General features: G+C 45.9%; 1 long non-coding RNA gene across 1 annotated transcript; it reads left to right on the top strand.

The window, feature by feature from the left end:
• The first annotated feature begins 10451 nt into the window (after window positions 1-10451).
• LOC132540500 (uncharacterized) lies at window positions 10452-14122 on the top strand. Its single transcript, XR_009551711.1, has 3 exons — window positions 10452-10585; window positions 12280-12433; window positions 12616-14122. It is a non-coding gene; the product is annotated as an uncharacterized LOC132540500 (long non-coding RNA).
• Window positions 14123-16055: the final 1933 nt, after the last annotated feature.

Below are 16055 nucleotides of genomic sequence, written 5' to 3'. Positions count from 1 at the left end.
TGCCTGGCTCTGAGAACAGCCCAGCTTCCAGACGCAGCACCATATGGTAGTGCCACAGCACCAGAGGAAGATCCAGTGCGGTCATGTCGCTCCCTCTCTCTGTCTCTGTCAGTCTATCTCTGTCTCTCTGTCTGAACAACTGGACCTAGGATGGTGAATTCAAACCTGCACATGGTACTGGTCACACCAACCAAGAAACAAAAAACCCAAACAATGCAACACCAACAGAACACCCTCTCAGCAACAGCTGAGTAGAATAGAGAGCGTTTTTGTTTAGCTGCTGGTTTGCAAACAGCTTGGGAGGCAACCTGTAGACAGCGCAGCCTGTAATGTAAGCTTCAAGGAGGAAGCCGTGGTTTGGCTTCACACCCAGTAGAGTGAGGGTGACACAATATATATTTAGTTTTCCAAGAAAAACTCCTGCGTATTTATTAGGGCAAGGTGGGCCTGCTCAGTAGAGGGAGACATCCCCACCCATCAGGGATTGCACTGGGTAGGGGATAGGGAGGGCAGCACTGAACTCCTCTCTCCAATAAATAAATTAGGAACGGACTATTTTTGCTTCTTTTGCAGATCTTTTTGACCAGTTCTGCAGAGATGTTTGATGCCAGCTGCTTGTCTGAGGTGTGAAGTGCAAACATCTCCTCCCACTTACTGGGTTGCCTGGGTGTGATGCCTTGTGTCTAAGGCATCACACCCTTCCCCGGGGCTCCCATGTCACATGACATCACTTTGCTGCGAGGGATGCTGGGGGATGTAGTCTTCAGGTGCAGTTGAGCCCAAGCCCAGAGGAGATTACCAGCAGGATAGGTGGCGGCCCTAGCAGCTCTTAGCAGTCTCCTGGGTTTGGGGTGACCAGAGATGGATGTCAGGCTCCAGCCAGCCTAGGCACGGGGCCTGTGGGCACTGGCTTTCCAGGCTCTCCAGCAGACCATCTTTCACCAAATCCCAGGGCGGCTACATGGAGTCTAAGTGGTCCCTGTCCAGCCAGGGGCCCTCTCTCTGCCATCTTCCTTCCCATCAGTATTGGCCAGGAAGCTGGGTACCCACCCCCAGCCTCGGTCCTTCCCTTGCCTCTGCTTGGCTCTTAAAATAAAACCAAAATACTTTTTTTTAAAGATTTCTTTATTGGGGAATTAATGTTTTACATTCAACAGTAAGTACAATAATTTGTACATGTATAACATTCCCCAGTTTCCCATATAACAATACAACCCCCACTAGGTCCTCTGTCATCCTTCTTGGACCTGTATTCTCCCCACCCACCCACCCCAGAGTCTTTTATTTTGTTGCGATACGCCAATTCCATTTCAGGTTCTATTTGTGTTTTCTTTTCTGATCTTGTTTTTCAACTTCTGCCTGAGAGTGAGATCATCCCATATTCATCCTTCTGTTTCTGACTTATTTCACTCAACATGAATTTTTCAAGGTCCATCCAAGATCGGCTGAAAACGGTGAAGTCACCATTTTTTTTTTTTTTTACAGCTGAGTAGTATTCCATTGTGTATCTAGACCACAACTTGCTCAGCCACTCATCTGTTGTTGGACACCTGGGTTGCTTCCAGGTTTTGGCTATTACACATTGTGCTGCCAAGAACATATGTGTACACAGATCTTTTTGGATGGATGTGTTGGGTTCCTTAGGATATATCCCCAGGAGAGGAATTGCAGGGTCATAGGGTAGGTCCATTTCTAGCCTTCTGAGAGTTCTCCAGACTGTTCTCCACAGAGGTTGGACCCACTGACATTCCCACCAGCAGTGCAGGAGGGTTCCTTTGACCCCACATCCTCTCCAGCATTTGCTGCTGTGACCTTTTCTGATGTGTGACATTCTCACAGGAGTGAAGTGGTATCTCAATGTTGTCTTGATTTGCATTTCTCTGACAATCAGAGACTTGGAGCATTTCTTTCATGTGTTTCTCAGCCTTTTGGATCTCTTTTGTGGTGAATATTCTGTCCATGTCCTCCCCCCATTTTTGGATGGGGTTATTTGTTGTCTTGTTGTTGAGTTTGGCATGCTCTTTATATATGTTGGTTATTAAACTCTTGTCTGATATATAGCGTGTAAAGCTCTTCTCCCATTCTGTGAGGGGTCTCTTGGTTTGGGTAGTGGTTTCTCTTGCTGTGAAGAAGCTTTTTAATTTGATGTAGTCCCATAGGTTTATACTTGCCTTAGTCTTCTTTGTAATTGGATTTGTTTCATTGAAGATGTCTTTAAAATTTATGTGGAAAAGAGTTCTGCCAATATTTTCCTCTAAGTATCTGATAGTTTGTGGTCTAACATCCAAGTCCTTGATCCACTTGGAATTTACTTTTGTATTTGGTGAAATACAGTGATTCACTTTCTTCTGCATGTTTCAACCCATTGTTTCCAACACCATTTGTTGAAGAGACTCTGCTTTCCCCATTTAATAGTCTGAGCCCCTTTGTCAAAGATTAGATGTCCATAGGTGTGGGGGACCAAAATACTTTTTAAAAAATACTTATTTATTTTCCGTGTTGTTGCCCTTGTTTTTTTTATTATTATTTGTTGTTGTTTTTAACAGTTATTATATTTTTAAACGTGTCTGTCATGATTTAACGTGGGCTTTGCAATAGTAGTAAGATTTTACGGGCAGTGTTCCAACCAGTGTGTGCGTGTAACATCACACCCCAGCAGTGAATGTCCTGTGAGCCCCTCTCCGGTAGTGTTGTCTTCAGCAAAGCTCTCTCACCATCTTCTCACCTCCTACCCAGGGAGGCTTTCAAGAGCCCGCCCAGGGAAGTGAAGAAAAGGAGAAAAGAGAACCAGAGCAGAGAAACTGACCCTGCCCAAGGTTCTGACATGAAGATGATGCCTCAAAGCAGGAGGGCCCAATGGGCAGGGCCAGGAGTAGAGGGCCCCTGGGTGGTGGGGTGTGGTGTGGTCACACACAGTCTGATGAGCGGTGAGACTGCATTCCTAAAACAGTCAGTCTCATAAGCTAGTTTTGCTCCAATGACTTAAAAAAATGAATTAAAAATGAATTAAGTGAATTAAAAATGAATGAAAAAATATGGCTGTGGAAAAAAAAGGGTCCCTTCTGCACTGCTGTTGTAAAATGGTCCAGACATTGTGGAAAGCAATTCAGAGACTTATTGGGACGCTAGGAAAGGACCTCCCCGATGACCCTGCAAGTCCTCTCCTGGGGATTCACACAAAGGAAACACCTATCAGAAAAGACCTGCGCACACCTGTGTGCATAGTGACACGATTTGTCACTGCCAGAACCTGGGAGCAACCCAGATGTCAAAATCAGATGAGTGGCTAAAAAAAAAAAGTGGTATATATCCATGATAGAATATTACTCAGCTGTTCAAAATGATGGGGCTGTCTTCTTTGCATCCCCTTGGAGGAAACTCCAGGACATCATGTTGAGTGAGATAAGTCAAAAAGAAGAGAACAAATACCAAGAGATCTCACTTATTAGCCAGACTTAATAAAATAAGGGTGGGGACAGGAAGGGCACAGGGTGAAACACGGACAGGACATGGTGTATTGCACCAAAGCAAAGGACTCTGGGAAGGGAGAGGGAGGAAGACAGCTTTGGGGGGTCTGGTAAATAATGAAAGTGTCTGCACACGTCAATGACTGCACTGTAAAGCATCAACCCCTCAGTAAAAAATAAAATAAATAAAACCCCCAAACCAATAAACAAGCCTAAAACATGTGGCCTTCTGGGAACAGAGGATCCTGCCCCTCGACCCGCAGCCCTGGACTGTGAGTGGAGAGCCTATTTCTCCATCCCTCTTGCAGGCCCTCAGGGGCTCCGCTAGGGACTGAGTAACAGGGAGGTCAGGCCAGGTGTGCTCAACCAGGTGCGTTACTACCCGGCCCCTATTTTATGACTTTTAAAGAAATATTTATTGTATATGATGAGAGAGAGAGAGAGAGGGAGAGACCAGAGTAGTACTCTGGTGTTTAGAGTGCTGTTACTGTAGGGAGAAGCTCACATATGTATAAACTGACAATGCTATCTCCCAGACCACCGTTTGACTATTAAATAGTTTCACTATTGAATAGTTTTTTAATTTTAAAGATTACTATTACTTTATCCACCAGGTTATTGATGGGGCTTAGTGCAGGCTTTAAAAAAATGTTCAGGGGGGTCGGGCGGGGTAGCACAGTGGGTTAAGTGCATGTGGCGCAAAGCACAAGGACCGGCGTAAGGATCCTGCTTCGAGCCCCCGGCTCCCCACCTGCAGGGGTGAAGCAGGTCTGCAGGTGTCTGTCTTTCCTCCTCTCTGTCTTCCCCTCCTCTCTCCATTTCTCTCTGTCCTAACCAACAACGAATGACATCAACAACAACAATAATAACCACAACAAGGCTACAACAACAAGGGCAACAAAAGGGGGAAAAAATGGCCTCCAGGAGCAGTGGATTCATGGTGCAGGCACTGAGCCCCAGCAACAACCCTGGAGGCAAAAAAAAGTTCATTCTTCTAATTAGTAATTTAATATTGACTTACAAAATCATGAGATAACAGGGGTCTAATGTACACTGTCCCCACCACCAGAGTTCTGTGCCCCCATTCCCTCCACTGGAAATTGCAGTGGTTCTCCCAAGCTCACAGACAGGGGCTGACTATTATTTCTACAGCCATCTGTCTCTATCGATGCCTTATGTATCTTTCCTCCCATTTTTCAACAGTCCTACCTGCATTCCCTTTCTAGGTCATCCCTATACCTGTTACTTCTTCCAAGTGTCTCTCCTTTTTTTTCCCCCTCTTTTCTCTCAGATAAGTGAAACCATAGATAGACAGACATTTTATTTTACTTTTTCCTTTCTGTTTTTATCTGATAGGACAGAAAGAAATTGAGAGGGGAAGGTAGGATGGAGAGAGTGGGAGAGAGACCCCTGCAGCCCTGCTTCACTGTGTGTGAAGAAGCTTCCCCCCTGCAGGTGGGGACCAGGGGCTTGAACTTGTCCTTGTGCACTATAATGTGTGCATTCAACTGGGTGCCCCACCACCTGGTCCCCATTATTATTATTGTTATTGTCATTGTCATTACCACCAGGATCATTGCTGGGACTCATGCCTGCAGAACTCTGCCACTCCTGGTAGCCATTTTTCTTCTTCTGCTAAAGGATAACAGAGAGAGAAAGAGAGGGAGAGAGACAGACAGACAGAGGAAGAAACACCTGCAGTGCTGCTCCACTGCTCATGAAGCGTCCCCACTGCAGGTGGGGACCAGGGGGCTTGAACCTGGGTCCTCATATGTACACTTCACAAGATCTGTTTATGGATTGACACAAGGAGGGAAGGAGAGAGAGAGAGAGAGAGAGAAAGAGAGGGTTGGGTGGAGAAGCAGAACATCACTTTGGCATATTGGGCAACAAGGATCGAACTCAGGACCTCATGCTTGAGACTCCAACGCTCCAGCCACTGTACCATCTAGTGGGCTGCCTGTGTGGTTATTATTGTTTAAAAAATATTTATTTATTTATTCCCTTTTGTTGCCCTTGTTGTTTTATCGCTGTTGTTATTAATATCGTCATGGTTGGATAGGACAGAGAGAACTGGAGAGAGGAGGGGAAGACAGACAGGGGGAGAGAAAGACAGACACCTGCAGACCTGCTTCACCACCTGTGAAGTGACTCCCCTGCAGGTGGGGATCCTTCTGCCAGTCCTTGTGCTTTGTGCCACCTGCGCTTAACCCGCTGCTCTACCGCCCGACTCCCCGTGTGGTTATTTTTATGCACAGTTAATGCTCAGACAATCAGCAGGCTCATGGCCACTTGCATCATAGAAACAGGACAGGACCAGAGGCCACAGCGCACAGAGGGATTAGTGCTTGGCTGCTATGGATGCATTTGCCCCCGCCACCACATCACTGGGTGCCGTCGTCCACACAATGTCCCTTTGTGCTCTCTGAAAGGCTTGTGTGTTAGACCAGCAGCCCAAGCACCGTGAGAGGAGTTGTAGCAATAATAGAACCCCCCCTCTGATGAATAGAACAAAGGCCATTTCAGTTGAGGAAGACAGCAATGGTAGGTTAGGAGCTGCCCCTGTGGCCAAGAACACTGCCTCTCCTGAACAGTGTTCTAGACACACAGCCGTGGCCCCTGGAGCCAAGTCCACTGACTGTCAGCTAAGCAGTGTGGGCAGGTCAGCCCCTCTGGCTCAGGGACCCCACGGACATAGCTACCAAGTGGTGTCACCGTCTTTTGGTTTCTATTCCCAGAAGGTCTGGCCCTCCTGAGCAAACAGCGCCTTCACTCCCCAGGTGTCCCTGCTATGAGTCACCTCCATGCAATCAAGATGAAAAAAGTCCTGACATGAGTGCTGTGACTCACTGGACAACATCAAAGGCCCAGGAGACAGAGAGAGAGAGAGAGAGGGAGAAGGAGAGAGACCAGGCAGAAAAGTCAATAGGGTGTGTGCTTTTACGTGGAGAAATAATCTGGTTGATAAGGATTTTATGGCAGTCATAAACTCATTTTCACTGGTGAGGTTATATGTTTCAATGATCAAATTTTTATGATGCTTATTAAATATTTACCAAGCTTATTGAGGCTCTGGGGTAAGTCTCTGGAGATCCTTTATGAAATGAAAATGTCATGATCACACTTTCCTTTTTACATGTCCTGTAATTTATTTAAAAAATTTTTATTAGTGATTGAATAATCACTAATAATTAATAAGACTGTAAGATAACAGGGGTATAATTCCACACAGTTCCCACCAGAGTTCCATGTCCCATTCCCTCCATTGGAAGCTTCCCCTGTTCTTTATCCCTCTGGGAGCCTGGACCCAGATTCTTTATGGGGAGCCGAAGGTGAGAGGTCTGGCTTCTGTCACTGCTTCTCCGCTGGACATGGGTGTTGGCAGGTGGATCCACACCCCCAGCCTGTCTCTGTCTGTCCCTAGTGGGGCAGGGCTCTGGGGAGGGGAGGCTCCGGGACACTTTGGTGAGGTCGGCTGCCCAGGGCGGTATCTGCAGCTTGGCGGCTCTTGGCTTCCCTTTGTCCTTTTCAGCACTTTTGCCAAAGTGTAGATGGTTTATAATTTCCCACCATGCTTTCTCTTTGTTTCCTCCTTCTGTAGTTTCTCTCCTTCTGGCCTGGAAATCCTGTTTCCACTTCCAATTGCCAGGATTTGAAGCTTTTTTTTTGAAGAGTGTCAGCCTAGCTGCTGTCTTCACTCAGTCATCTGGACTCCACCCTGGTTCTGCAATTTCACTGGTTTTGTGCTCAAAGCAGCAGTCTGAATAAACAATAAGTGGAACACACGTCTAGGTCTACAAACGCTATCTCATGATAGATTTCAGGGCTTAAGGGTCATCTTTTTTTAAGTTGTTGCTTTAAAATCTAAGAGAACTCAGACAAAAGTTAGAACATGTAAATAACTGAGGCTAGTATTATGTAGATTAGCATGAACCTATTTCTTTGAAGTGACATTTGAAGACCTGTATCTCTCACGCACAATAAGAATCTGATGGTCTGATGATTGTCAGTCACTCATCTGATATTTGGGTCATTACTGCGAGTGGGTGGCTGAAAGATGAGATACTTGGCTTTAATTTTTGTCTGACTCAAGTGTGGTCCACGGTTGTCTTTATCACAGAAACTTGCACTCCTTGCCTGTTAGGAAAGGTCTCCATGGAGAGTCAAACCAAGATGGTGGAGCCCACATGACCAAGATAGTAGTTAGGTAGCGGACACCAGAGCAACATGCAGAGACAGGATGGTGTACAGACATCCTGCGTAGAGACAGAAGACCTGTGGCCTACCTGTGGCCTGTGCCCATCACCTTCCCCTATGTGAGTCAAAAGAAAGAAGGCAGTCCCTGAAAATATGGATTGGCCAGTCATGAGCTGTGGGAGGTGGGTGGCATTGAGGAAACCTTTATAAGTTCTTCAGGGTGCACTGACATTTTGACTAAATCTCTCTCTCTCTCTCTTAAATTAGCGGTTTAATATTGATTTACAAAACTATAAGAGGGGCCAGGTGGTGGTGCACCTGCTTGAGCACACACATGTTATAACAATGCCCAGGGACCCAGGTTTGAGCCCCTGGTCCCCACCTGCATGGGGAAAGTTTTGCCAGTGGTGAAGCAGTGCTGCAGATGTCTCTCTTTCGCTTTCTCTCTCTATCTCCCCCTACCCTCTCGATTTTTGGCTGTCTCTATTCAATAAATAAAGATAATAGAAAACCGTAAGATAACTGAGGGACAGGGAGTCGGGTGGTGGCGCAGCGGGTTAAGTGCAGGTGGCGCAAAGCACAAGGACCGGCGTAAGGATCCCGGTTCCAGCCCCGGCTCCCCATCTTCAGGGGAGTCACTTCACAGGTGGTGAAGCAGGTCTGCAGGTGTCTGTCTTTCTCTCCTCCTCTCTGTCTTCCCCTCCTCTCTCCATTTCTCTCTGTCCTATCCAACAACAATGACATCAATAACCACAACAATATTAAACAAGGGCAACGAAAGAGAAAATAAATAAAGAAATAAAAAATTTAAAAATAATAAAAAAATAATAATAAAAAGATAACTGAGGGACAATTCCACACCCTTCCTACCACCGGAGTTCTGTGTCCTCACTCCTTCCACTGGAAACCACAGTGGTTCTCCCAAGATCACAGATATGGGTCAACTATTATTTCCATAACTGTCCCTTTCTCTCTCCCATATATATTTGCTCATTTTTCCCCCATGGTCCTGTCTTCTCTTCTTTTCTTAGTCATACCTGCACCTATTACTTTGTCCACGTGTCCTTCCTTGTTTCCTCTTTTCTCTGGGTCCTGATGGAATTGGGGGTCAGAGCTCCCTGGTCATCTTCTGCTAACGTTTACCTCTCTGGGAGTCTGGACCCAAATTCTTTATGGGGAGGTCTTCTTTAAATTCTTTGAAGTGGAAGGTCTGGCTTCTGTCACTGCTTCTCTGCTGGACATGGGTGTTGGCAGGTGGATCCCCATTCCCAGACTGTTTCTATCTTTCCCTAGTGGGGCAGGGCTCTGGGGAGGTGGGGTTCAGGGACACATGGGTGGGGTCATCTAACCAGAGAGTTCAGGATGGAATCATAGTAGCATCTGCAACTTGTCTGAAAGGCCATAAATAGAAAGCAGGACAAAATCTAACTAAATCTTTGACTCGGCATGCTGTGTTTTTTCTCTGTGTGAAGCCCATAGGCTAACGGGAGAGCTGTCTTCTCTTTTTCCTCAGCTGAAGAGTGTTTCTTCTCTCCTGGACCTTGGAGCCAGACTTGCCTTCTTTCTCAAGATCAAACTCATTTTCCACCTCTAGTTGTGTATCTTCTGACTTACAAACAAAATAAAACAAAACACCCAAACAAAAAATAAACAAACAACAACAACAGAAACAAGAAAACTGTATCCTTTGGGCTGCCTGTGAATTCTTTGTTGGGATAATCCAGGAACCTCATCAATCTAGTCAGTGACATGCTCAGCTGACACTGTTGGTGAGAACATTCTGGATTCTCAGTGGTGTGCCAGAGCGCACGAGATTAATGCAGACTTCTTACGGCTTCCTGTTTGGGGTTCTCCTTTGCATAGGTTCACTTGGCAAGTAGCTGACACATGTGACAGCTGATATATGGAATCAGTGTAATGCTGTGAAGTGGGTGCAGATGACAGGAACAGCTTGCAAAGGGAAATAATGAGATGTATTGTGATGTCATGAATCCCAAAATTTTACCAAAAAAAAAAAGTTCTCATCTTTCCAGAGAGCACTTAAAAAAGTAAGGAAAAGAATTTGTTTATTCCTACAACTAATATATACTATGTCTCAGAAGTGCACCATCTGTGTATTTTGAAACCAGTCTTGGACAGTACAGGTCCTAGGGTGCGGGGAAGGCTGACCCCAGCTGCCTGTAAGAGCAGTTCTGAAGCTAAAAACAGAACCATCGAACGCACAACATCTGGAAGTGAAAGGACAACTTCAAGGACCCCAGTCTTTAGCTCTGTTCCTGCTGGCATCGCCCTCTTGAAACCACGCAGAAAGAGTTCCGAACGATCACAGACTTTGCCCCGGGAGGGAGATGGAGGAGTCAAGGTCTAGGAAGCAGAAAGATTTGGGGACCTTCACACCCTCCCTGGCTAGCTCCCCTCCCTAAACCCAGCTCGGGGCTGCCCCTGCCCTTCCTCATTTCCACCTGGCTGAACACTGACACTCTTTGGAGGGCAGGGAGGTTGACTGGAGATAAGATGCTCTGAGTAGCAGTGGCAAGTTCCAAGGGTAATAAGACTCATTCTATCCCTGCAAAAGTTGGCAGAACAGAGACTCTCTGTGGCAGTGGGCAGCCTGGTTTTTGCTTCATCACGCTTTCAGGAACAGGACTTTCCTTTCTCTAACGGCAAAGTTGAGTCACTTAGGCTTAGAGTCGGCTTCTTGCTCTGTTACACAGAAGTGGGAAGCTCTTCTCTTCTTGCTCTGTTACTCTGAAGTGGGAAGCTCGTCAGAGAGTGACAGGCAGGACTGAGGAGACAGTGTTTGCTCAGAGCAGGCGCTACTGACAGAGCTGGCTTCTTCCTCCCTCAAGGATCTTCCTCCTTGAATTCATGTAGAGACAGTTGCGGTTTAAACAGAACCTGACACACTTGGTGAACAAACAGTGAGTGATTTTTCTGCGTCACCCAGAGGAAACCGCTGGACAAAAAAAGAAATGACAGGCCAGAGAGCCTTCCACTTTGAGAAGGACCTACCCTGCAGCCGTAACTGTAGTGTAACTGGCAAAGCTGAAATTTTGGGCAAGGGTATATATGTATTTTCTTTCTTTCTTTCTTTCTTTCTTTCTTTACATGTGTATTTATTCATTATTTATTTATTTGATAGGACAGAGAGAAATTGAGAGGGGATGGTGAGACAGAGAGGGAGAGAGACACCTGTAGCACCATTTCACCGCTCCTGAAGCTTGGCCCCTGCAGGTGGGGAGTGGGGGGCTTGAACCCAGTCCTTGAACGTGGCAATGTGTGTGCTCTACCAGGTACCCCACTGTTTGCCTCCTCTTCTCCCCCTCCCCCTGATTCCTTTTTTTTTTCTTTTTTAGCTGAAATCCTCCCAGAGGGCTCAGTAGAAATGGCACATTATAGAGAAGGCTCAGTTTGGAACAAAGTGGCCCAGGGAGCCTGGGGCAGTGGCCTTTGAGAAGGAAAGTGAGGGTATCTGCAAAGCCAGCAAGTCAATGTGTTTGAGGTCTTCCCTTCTTATTTCACTCCACATGATTTTTTCAAGGTCCATCCAAGATCGGCTGAAAACGGTGAAGTCACCATTTTTTACAGCTGAGTAGTATTCCATTGTGTATATAGACCACAACTTGCTCAGCCACTCATCTGTTGTTGGACACCTGGGTTGCTTCCAGGTTTTGGCTATTACAAATTGTGCTGCCAAGAACATATGTGTACACAGATCTTTTTGGATGAATGTGTTGGGTTCCTTAGGATCTATCCCCAGGAAGGGAATTGCAGGGTCATAGGGTAGGTCCATTTATAGCCTTCTGAGAGTTCTCCAGACTGTTCTCCACAGAGGTTGGACCAATTGACATTCCCACCAGCAGTGCAGGAGGGATCCTTTGACCCCACATCCTCTCCAGCATTTGCTGCTGTGACCTTTTCTGATGTGTGACATTCTCACAGGAGTGAAGTGATATCTCATTGTTGTCTTGATTTGCATTTCTCTGACAATCAGAGACTTGGAGCATTTCTTTCATGTGTTTCTCGGCCTTTTGGATCTCTTCTGTGGTGAATATTCTGTCCAAGTCCTCCCCCCATTTTTGGATGGGGTTATTTGTTGTCTTGTTGTTGAGTCTGGCAAGCTCTTTATATATGTTGGTTATTAAACTCTTATCTGATGTATGGCATGTAAAGCTCTTCTCCCATTCTGTGAGGGGTCTCTTGGTTTGGGTAGTGGTTTCTTTAGCTGTGAAGAAGCTTTTTAATTTGATGTAGTCCCATAGGTTTATACTTGCCTTAGTCTTCCTTGTAATTGTATTCGTTTCATTGAAAATGTCTTTAAAATTTATGCGGAAAAAAGTTCTGCCAATATTTTCCTCTAAGTATCTGATAGTTTCTGGTCTAACATCCAAGTCCTTGATCCACTTGGAATTTACTTTTGTATTTGGTGAAATACAGTGATTCAGCTTCATTCTTCTGCCTGTTTCAACCCATTGTTTCCAACGCCATTTGTTGAAGAGACTCTGCTCCCCCCATGTAATAGTCTGGGCCCCTTTGTCAAAGATTAGATGTCCATAGGTGTGGGGCCTCGGTCTTCCCTTCTGTCTCCTTTCCCTCCTTTTGCCATTTCTCCCAGGTGGGTGAGGGGTGCTTAGGTCTGGCTCCTGCTGTGTTCTGCTGATGTGAGGTTGTGAACATGGAAGGCGGGTCTAACCCCCATCGCTTGCTTCACAGACTGCTCCCTTCCGGGCTCAAAAATGCTAACCTCCAATTGCTGCATGCATGTCATGGTGAGTGCCAGGGTCCCGTTTGTTTCTCCATGCACGAACATCTGACTATTTTCCTGGGGAGCTGATCTGACACTCACACACACCACACAATACACAGGGTCTGTCGTCAAAAGTCACAGGGACCACCGAGTGGAAAGGAAGGGATTTGTTGATTTTTTTTTTTTTTTCTTTTCCAAATCAAGGTATAAGCTGGGAAACAAGAAATGACTCGCTAGGACTGTAAAGCCAACTTCCAGGAGATGTGAGAGTCCGTATATATTTAGGAGTTTTCTGTGGGGGAACCACTGGTGTCTACGAGGGCTAGATGTGGAGTCAGATGTGGAGGGCTAGATGTGGGCAGAGTCAGTAGAAGAACATGCAGTGACAGAAGATGGCGGGAAATCTTGCTCAGGGCGCGTGTTCTCAGCCTGGCAACGAGGAAAAAGGAGACGAGGAGGCCAGAGGTCACAAAGGGGCCCCCTGTGCAGACCCCACTGTTTAGTTCTCTGTCTAGCCAGACATGTATGTGACTGGGGCTCTTTCTGTCCAAAGGTGTGCGCGAGGCTCTGCCTGGTTCCAATGGAAGCCTAAAGGGTAGACCAACGGGGGGGGGGGGGGGGCTGTCACACCTCTAATCCTCAGGCCTCAGGCGGAGAATACTTTTTCTTTTCTGCTTCCTGAATCCTTGGGAGTTTGCCTCCATTTTGGCAAGAAGGAGAAGGGGCCAGAGTTATGCCAAGCTCTATTTGATTATGGGTCTTACTTAGTACTTGTTTCCTGAAGAATCCAGAGGAGGTATGGAGGCAGGAGGCTGGGATGGAGAACCAGGGTGTGAGGTAAACAGTCCCAGAAACAGTTTCCGGTCACTGTGTGGACTGCAGGGGAATTGGGGCAGGTGGCTGACGTGAAATGGTCACTGTCATAGCATCTTGGTGCTGTAAGGTGAATTAAAACAAGAAAGGGTTTGCAGGAGTCGGGTGGTAGCGCAGCGTGTTAGGTGCACGTGGCCCAAAGTATAAGCACCAGCATAAGGATCCTGGTTCGAGCCCCTGGCTCCCCACCTGCAGGGGGGTCACTTCACAAGCGGTGAAGCAGGTCTGCAGGTGTCTGTCTTTCTCTCTCTCGCTGTCTTCCCCTCCTCTCTCCATTTCTCTCTGTCCTATCCAACAACAACGACATTAATAACCACAGCAATGTTAAACAAGGGCAACAAAAAAATAATAAATATAACAACAACAACAACAACAATAACTACAACAACAATAAAAATAAGAGCAACAAAAGGAAAATAAATAAATATGAAAAAATAAAATTAAAATAAAATAAACTCATATTTAAAAAAAAAAAACAAGAGGTTGCTACATAGGGATGAGCATATTGCCTTCTTAGCCTACATAAGAAGATTCCAAACCAAGACTGTTGCTAGTCTAACAATTCAAGATTAAAAACACGGGAGTCAGGTGGTGGCGCATTGGGTTAAGCGCATGTGGTGTGAAGCTCAAGGACTGGCAGAAGGATTCTGGTTTGAGACCTCGGATCCCGGTTCAAGACCCTGGCTCCCCACCTGCAGGGGGTCGCTTCACAGGCAGTGAAGCAGGTCTGCAGGTGTCTGTCTTTCTCTCCCCCTCTCTGTCTTCCCCATCTCTCTCTATTTTTCTCTGTCTTATCCAACAATGACGACACCAATAACTACAACAATAAAATAACAAGGGCAACAGAAGGGAGAAAAATAAAAAGATATAAAAAAAGATTAAAAACTTTTAAATTGTTTATTGGGGACTAAAGGCTTACAGGACTGGGTGGTGGTTCATCTGCCAGCAGATGTTATCACGCTTGAGGACCAGGGATCAAGTCCTCATCCCTACCTGCAGGGGGGAAGCTTCATAAGTGGTTGCCCAGGACTGCAGGTGTCTCTTTTCTCTCTCTTTCTTCTTCTCTCTCTCTCCCCCTCTCTCTCTGTCTCACACTTTTCAAAAATAGTCTTTAAAAATCTTTATTTACTTTACTTGATAGAACAGAGAGAGATTGAGAGGGAGGGGGGAGATAGAGAGACAGAGAGACACTGCAGCCCTGCTTCACCATTCATGAAGCTTCCCCCCTGCAGGTAGGGGCCAGGGGCTCAAACCTGGGTCCTTGTGCATGGTGATGTGTTCATTCTCTAAGGGGTGCCACTGCCTGGCCTCTTGTCTCACACCCATTGGGGGGTGGTAGAATTGTTTCGGCGCTAAGACTCTGCAAAAACAAACGAACAACAAAAAACGAACCAAACAAAAAAATAATGAGTTGCCCTTCTCCGTACACAGAGTCAGCAGATAATCTATAAACTGTGCTTCCAGACAAAGTTAAAAAAGACAGACAAAGTTAAAAAAGCTTTTTTGGGAAGAAAAGAGGAAGATTAAAGAGATTAAAGATTAAAGATTAAAGGCAATTAAAGAGCTGATCTAGGAAAGATGGAGAAGGAGGAGGAAGAGCCGAAGCAGAAGTGTTCCACACAGACTTGGTTACTGGCACTCTAGCGATAATAGAAAAGGAAATGGTGGCTTCTTTCCTCTGACTAGAAGCTCATTGTCATGAGCCCTTAGGAACTGGATGGCTTCTGAGATAAGTTTGCTTCCTGAGGTTTGAAAACAGCCACTTCTGTTCCACTGCAAGTGTCTTAAGCTCAGTTCAAGGAGGCAAGAATACAACTTCTCTGTAGGGGCTCCCTGCCTCTATTGTAAAGGTAGCCTTCAGAATAGGGAAGCAACCGAAATATCCAGGGAGAGTTGTCTGGTTAAAGAAGTTATTGGATATATATCCAAGGGGACACTATTCTGAAATTTAAAAAAAAAGGTGAACTTGCATTATCTGGGACAAAATGGACAGAACTGGAGGTGACTCTATTCAGTGAAATTAGTGAAGAAATGAAAAGCAACCACAAGCCGGTTTTCCTCATTCACATATGGAATACAGAGGATGAAACCATGTAAATAAATAAATAACCTTGCAATAAATAAACAGCCAGCAAACTCTGGTTTGAGTCTCATCGAGAAATAGGATACGTCTGGGAAAGATATCTCACGATGCCAGGCTTGTGTGACACATAGCCCCGTTATTTCACATGGCTGGTGGAGGTCAGTAACTTCTCAAATACTGATAGGTATCAAGGGACACCATGGCTCCGGCCACAGCCAACTTGACACCCCGTGTGAATGTGGGGGTACTGACTTGCTAAGCACTGCAGACCTACTGAGATTCCCTCAGGGATGTTAGATAGAAAGACCTGCCACCCTGTGTACATTGTTCCTACTTCATTTGTTCCCTGTACACAAACCATTCTGCTTTTGGCTCATTTAAGCTGTTTTAGAATTCCTTTGATGCATCTTATAACTAACTAATAAAAGACAAGAGGCTCAGTGGTCAGGGCTGCACCTACACTGTCCTTTAAAATAATTTTTTTTTTATACTGTAGGCATTGGTGTTTGCCACACCTGTCTTCTCAAAAGACCAGACCTGGGCTGGGTGGTGGTGCACCTGCTTAAGCACACAGGTTACCAAGGATGTGGACCCAGGTTTGAGCCCCTGCTCCCCACCTGCAGGGAGAAAACTTCACAAGCAGTGAAGCAGGGTTGCAGGTGTCTCTCTGTCTCTTTCTTCCTCTCTA

Source organism: Erinaceus europaeus, chromosome 9, assembly GCF_950295315.1.
Source record: "Erinaceus europaeus chromosome 9, mEriEur2.1, whole genome shotgun sequence".
Taxonomy (NCBI): Eukaryota; Metazoa; Chordata; class Mammalia; order Eulipotyphla; family Erinaceidae; genus Erinaceus; species Erinaceus europaeus.
This window is presented reverse-complemented; position numbering and strand designations above follow the sequence as displayed.